Here is a 6,264-nt window from a genome sequence, read left to right on the forward strand (position 1 = left end):
AGCAGAACTCCAATGTCAAAGTTTTTAAGAAAATAGCTGCTTATATTTAGATTGTTCCTTAAAAGAAAAAAAAAAAACAGCTATAAAGTTGAAAACTGAGGACTAGAAGATTTCTGTACCCTCCTTTGTCAGTTTTTATCTCTTTTCCCGGGAGAGAGAAACGGGGCTTCCTGCAGTCTCCGTGACCCAGAGGAAAGCACACAGCAAACCTGAGAATATTTATCTCATAGTTGGATATTTGCTTGAGATACGGTGGGATTGCTCTTAAAAAACTGTATTATGTGAAGACATGCCTGTGTATATGACTACACACGTGTGCATATGATCCTGGTTAGAGGCAGGCCGCTTGCTCTATACTCATTTCCCCTGTAAAGTTTTCAATCATTGATGAGGGGACCTCCCGGTTTCCTTGTAAGCTGGCCACAGACTGAAGATACTTAAGAGAGACTGCTTATGTTCTCTAAATTGGGAAGGTTTAAGGAAAAAAAAAAAACAAAAAACAGATGCTTACCATGCTTGTGATATTCGTGACTTTGGTTATTGGTAACTATGTTATTCTGACAAACTGAGACCTGACCTGTGACCCTGCCAGAAGGGTTGCCAGGACCCCTTCCTTCTAGGCAGGCCTTCACCAGATTATTTGAGTCAGGAATAGTGTTTTACTTTAGGCCTTTAGCCTTCTCATCTCCACACTGGGAAGAGGTTGTCCTTTGCTCCTCTTGGTAGTGATAAGACATTTTTTAAAAATCCAAGCACTTGGTAGTTGTATTTTATGTCTCCTCCTGGGAGGATGGTGTCTGGACAAAGCTCCCAAGGGAGTCTCAAGTATGCTTGCTCTTCCAGGGGCTTTGAGGAAATAGTTTATTTTGTCGAAACTCAGAATGTTCTGAATAGCACCAGACCCTGCAGGTTGAAGACAGAAAGCAGGGACAACCCACAAAGCCAAGGATGGGCAGCTCTGTAGGGCCGACGGGAGGGACTGGGGGAAGTGCCCGGATTTGGGCAGGGCCGGTGTGGGCTGAGAGCAGGAGCTTTCGAAGCTGCTGTACGTGTCTTAGGAGCCTTCGGATTGCTTTGAGAGATGGAGTCTTTGGGCGCTACAGAATAAGTCTCCTGCTACAGAATAAGTATCCTGCAAAGAGTACCCTTGATCCCTTGACACGTGCAAGTGAATAAGGGAATTGAAACAAGTATTTCAATGGCCTGACTTTGAAAAGAGTGAATACACTGTTTTGAAACACTCTGCAACCCAGGTTTTGCTTTTATTATGACTTCTCTGCCCCTCAGCCTCACTCCAAAGTACTGAGGCATGAATTACTACATTTAAAAACTCAACGTCTGAAGCCCGACGCCAGGGCCACTGCGCTGGTGCCACCTGGAGCAGGAGCACAGGTGTGCGTCCTTGTTCGCATGTACCTCCCCCAGGCTGCTGCCCTGCTCAAGGCCTGGGAAGGTGAGGTGCATGAAGACACAGAGATGATGCGAAGGAACTGGGGTTCTCCTGTGTTCTCGTAAATGTTACTGTGTCTGGAATTTTCTAAGTGGTAAGCTTCAGGATTGGAAACAGTTTGGGAAAAATCCTTCTGTAGAGTAAACATTTTCACTGCTAAGATGGGCTGTGGTGTTCATACTGACCCCCCACTTGAGTGCAGGGGCGCCGGTCCCCCCACAGAGGATGGCTTGTGCTGGGGGGGAGGTGGGGGGACGACATAGCAGGCCTTGCATTTGCATTTATTTTCTGGCTCAGCCTTTTTGACTTGTCACTTTGTGTTAAATAAACACATAAACGCTCATCAGTACGTGTGGATAACTGATAAATAAATGTTAGGTTGAACCACAAGCAACTGCTGCTATTCAACCATTTTGATCCTCAAAACGGACAGTGGTCATGATTTACCAACACGTCAGGGGTGTGTATGCTCAAGGTGCTTACTATTCGTGTATAAGAAAAACCTTTGGAGGCCCCCTGGCTGATGTAACCCTCCTCAGATCCCCACCCGCACCCCCAAAGCTTATTTCTGTACCCTAAGTGGCTTTAAAAGATTGAATTCGAATAAATAATTCGTATGCCAGTGGGCATATATTCCAGCAGTACAGGAGAATGGTCAATGAAAAAAGTCCACGTGGCCAGTTGTCCTTCCCAGAGGCTGAGCTTTGCACACACAGGAGTGATATGCACACGTGCATGTGCCTTTTCCCACCTGGTAATAGAGCTTAGAAAGCATTCTAGAAATGCAGCTTACAAGCCTCATTTCTGTTAGCCACCAAACATTCCTTTATATGCGTACAGCACACCAAAATTTATGTAACTACTCCTCTACTGACGGCATTAATGCTGCTTTTCATCTTTTGCCATTTCGGGCAGTGTTGCAAATATGATTCTTAGTGGTGGGATTGCTGCGCCGTGGGGAAATGCGTCAGGGATCTCACTGTGACTTTATGTCGCCCAGATCACTCTTTTACACGAAAATACTTGTGTTTTTTTTTTTTCTCCTTGTCCATTCCTTTTGATTCCTGCAGCTCCTGAGGATTTTTCTTGGGTAATCTGTTCCCCTTGGGTAACAGTTGGAATATTCTGGAGCTTTCAGCTTTGTAAAAGGCATGACTCTTGCCTCTGGTGTTGCTTTCCAGGGTGGAGCTGCAAATGCCATTAAGAATTCCCCTTGTAGGGGATCCCTGGCTGGCTCAGTCGGTAGAGCATGCGACCAGATGTCAGAGTCCTGAGTTCAAGCTCCACGCTGGGTGTAGAGCTCATATTAAAAAAAAAAAAAACAACAGTAAACAAAAATTCCCATTTTTGCCTTAGCGCTCTCCATATAATTCTCTTTAGAGTCTTGTTTTGGGACCCTGTTGATGATGCTTGTCTCCAGGCGCTTCTGTGAGGCCAGTGCTGCAGGCCCTGGGGGCCCAGCTGCCTCCTGCTGCATAGACGGTCGTACCAGGAGGCGCCAGCAGGTGGCAGGCAAAGCCCCACAAGCGCCGCGGCCTCCCGGGGCTCTGATCTGGGGGGAGGGTGTTGGGGGGGTGTTTGGGGTCACCTTATCCTTTTCCTCCACCTGGTTTTGCGGCCGTTTCGTGAGCGGGTGGCCAGTTTAAGACGGCCAGCAGCTGCCGTGAGATGGGCTTCGAAAGGCCGCATCCCAGCCTGACAGCCTGGGGCCTCCTCCCCATCCAGGAACTAGCTGGAAGGATTTACATACCGCGGCCTGGGATGGCTTGAGTTTCCTTAATTGCAGGGCTCTGCTTCCTGCCTCTGAGCCAGATCCCCCACACCCTTCCCATGAACCGGGAGGTCCCCAGAACCGGCTCTTACCGCCCTCGACTCCACCCACCGAGCTACGGTCCTGGGGAAGACACTGAGCCAGAGGTTTGAGAGGCCCTGGAGCAAAAGTGCTAGGATCCCGGGACTGCCTTATTTGGGGGGCAGGAGCCTCTGGGGACCAGCTGGGCTGAGGGCTTGAGGTGCTGGCTCCATGTCCCCCGCCCCTCAGGTCCTAGATGTGTCCTCCCCAGTTTCTCTGCTGGAGACCCCTCCAGCCTCTCCTTCCGGGCAGGAGTCCTGCCCTTCTGTGTGCAGGAAGAGATGGGGTGGGGAGGGGGGAAGGAAGCCGTCTGGGTGGCCTCTCCCTAGTCACTGCCCCGCACCAGCACCGGGGCTGAGGGTTGGGGGAGCTGGGAGAGCGACTCCCCTGGAGCCCCAGCGCCCTCCTGCTCCTGGTTGAAGTCCCCCAGATGGACCTTGAGGGCCCTCTGGGCTTCCCTCAGGCAGGGAGGTGGGGTGGGGACACCCAAGGGAGGGTTCCAAGTTTCATCCACTGGGGCCCAGTTGCTTCTCTGCCCAGGGAGGCCAAGGTTTCTGTAGTGACCCTGGCCCCTGGGGAGGTTAACCCGCCTCTGGGTCAGGCCGTGCTGGCCAGAGCCTGGGGGTGGGGGGGGTGCTGGCGCTCCGGGAGCTCCCCAGGATCATTTCCCAGCAATGCATGGATTTGCATACTCCCTGGTTTCCCCGTTGGCTGCTTGGCCCTGGAGGCAGGAAGGCGGAGGAGGAAAGGGCAGCAGGCTGGCCCTGTGGGCTGGGTCCCCTCGGCACCGGAGCTTGGGGGTCTCTGCTGCCCTCCGGGCCCCAGGAGCCCGCGTGAGACGTGCTGCCACAGCCTGGGGCTCAGCCGTGGAGCCCGGGCCTGGAGGGGAGGGGGCTGCGCAGGCCGCATGGCCAGGCCCTGCCACCCCCCCACCCCGGCAGGCCCCAGCGAGCTGAGGGGTCTCCTGGTCGGCTTGGAGTTGCGCAGGGACCCCTGTGGCCCCCCTGTGGGTGGTGGGAGCACCCAGGCCCTGGGAGGGAAGGCGCTGCAGCGGGCAGGATGCAGGACGGGGAGGCCCGGCCTGGGGGCCAGGTGGCCCGCGGCTGCAGGTCCTGGGGGGGTAGCGGTGCCGAAGGGCCCCTGCCTCCTGCCTGGATGCTCCTCACCCACACCCCACATGCTGCGGCCCTCGGGGCTGTCCCCTGGCTGGCGGGGTGGCAGGGGCCTGGCGGATGCTGCTGGGGCGGCCCCTGCTGATTAGGTGGCTGGGATGGCCCTGCCCCCCTCCCGGGGCAGTAGGGCTTCTGTGGGGGTGCCTCTCTCCCTCCCTCAGAGCCTGCGAGCCCTTGCAAAGCAAACCAGCAGCGTCTGGAGGCCTTGCTTCCTCAGCTGTGTGGAGCCGGGGGCCCCCCACCCCAGGGCCTCCTCCAGCCTGCCCTGTCCCTGGGATCTCCGGCCACGGGCTCGGCCTTGCCTTGCTGGTGGCCTTCCCTGGCCGTGCCAGTGGCTGATAACGAACTGGACAGTCTGGTCTTTTAGCTTCCCGTCCCAAAAAAACAAAGACCCATAAATAGCCTTTTAATCTGGAATACAGTACGTGATTGGAAAAAAAAAATCTTATAAGGCAATGACATTTCTTTGTGCAGCTAAAACCTTCCAAAGAGGCTGGAAGCAAAGGGCATGGAGTGCCCCGAAGAGCACGAGTGGGGGCTGCAAGAGCTCAGAGCGTTCCCACCTTGCCCCTGGGTTCCCGCTTCAAATGCAGGCTTCTACAGAACGGCCAGGGTGGGGGCCTGGGTGGTGCAGTCAGCTGAGCGTCTGACTCTATAGATTTCTGCTCTGGTCACGATCCCCAGGTCCTGGGATCAAGCCCCAGGTCAGGTTCCCTGCTCAGTGGGGATCTGCTTCTCCTTCTGCCCCTCTGCACGCCCCACACAACTTGCTCTTTCCCTCTCTCTAAATTACAAAAAAAAAAAAAAAAGTTCAGGGTGAAGAACGCAGTGGGCGGGGGTGGGGGGCCAGCGCGCAGGGAGATGACCAGTCTGGCGTTTTCTTCACCAGGCTGTGCAGCTGTTCTAAAAGCAGTTCCTAAAAAAAAAGAAAAAAAAAAAAAGAAAGAAAAAATACAGATACTGTAAAAGCTTCACAATAAGTACAGATTAGGTGCGGTGTCCAAATATAGAATGATTAAAACTGTATTTTTTCAAAAAAAAACCCTATTTTTTTCCATTTTCTCCTACTGATAGTGTTTGTTTCGGGATCATTTCATAATCCAGCTTTTCACTTAAAATATTTAACCTTTAGATTTTATTTATCTGAAAAAAAAAAAAATGTATGTCCCTGCCTGACTTCCTTCCTCCTAGGGGCTGCTAAGAGGGTCAGGATGGTGAGGTGAGCACAGCCTGCAGCACTTACTATGTGCCAGGCACTGGGTCATGTGCTCAACATGCATGCTCCCCGCTTCACAGATGAGTAAACTGAGGCCCACCCAGAGAGGTGGATAGTTGCCCCGGTGACAGTTGGTGGCAGGCCAGTTCCTGAGTTGGGGAGCAGGACCCCCGACCTCTGAGGTGACGCTGGCATCACCTGCCTGGGAGGAAGGGGCTGGAGCCAAGCACCCGGTCCCCACCCCCGCTTGTCTCCTCAGCTGTCCTGGAAGCCCTCTTCTCAGCCAGGTGGTTTTCTGTCCTCGGCTCTGGTCGCCAGAGAGAAAAGGGGAACAGACCAATCCTGCCCCCAACCCCTACCACCCCCTCCCCACACCACGGCCTCAGGACTTCAAGCCCTTACCTGCTTCGACTCTAGGACCTCCCCCACCAACCCCCAACCCCGCCTGTGGGTCTCCCCCTCCACTCCAGGCCCTGCCCCCAAGGGGCTGAGCACTTTGGGTGGGTGCACATCTGTGGACCCCCCATTGCCCAAAGGCCCTGGCCACGCCCCAAGCACAACACAGGGCTCACAC

Source organism: Vulpes vulpes, chromosome 10, assembly GCF_048418805.1.
Source record: "Vulpes vulpes isolate BD-2025 chromosome 10, VulVul3, whole genome shotgun sequence".
NCBI classification, from domain to species: Eukaryota; Metazoa; Chordata; class Mammalia; order Carnivora; family Canidae; genus Vulpes; species Vulpes vulpes.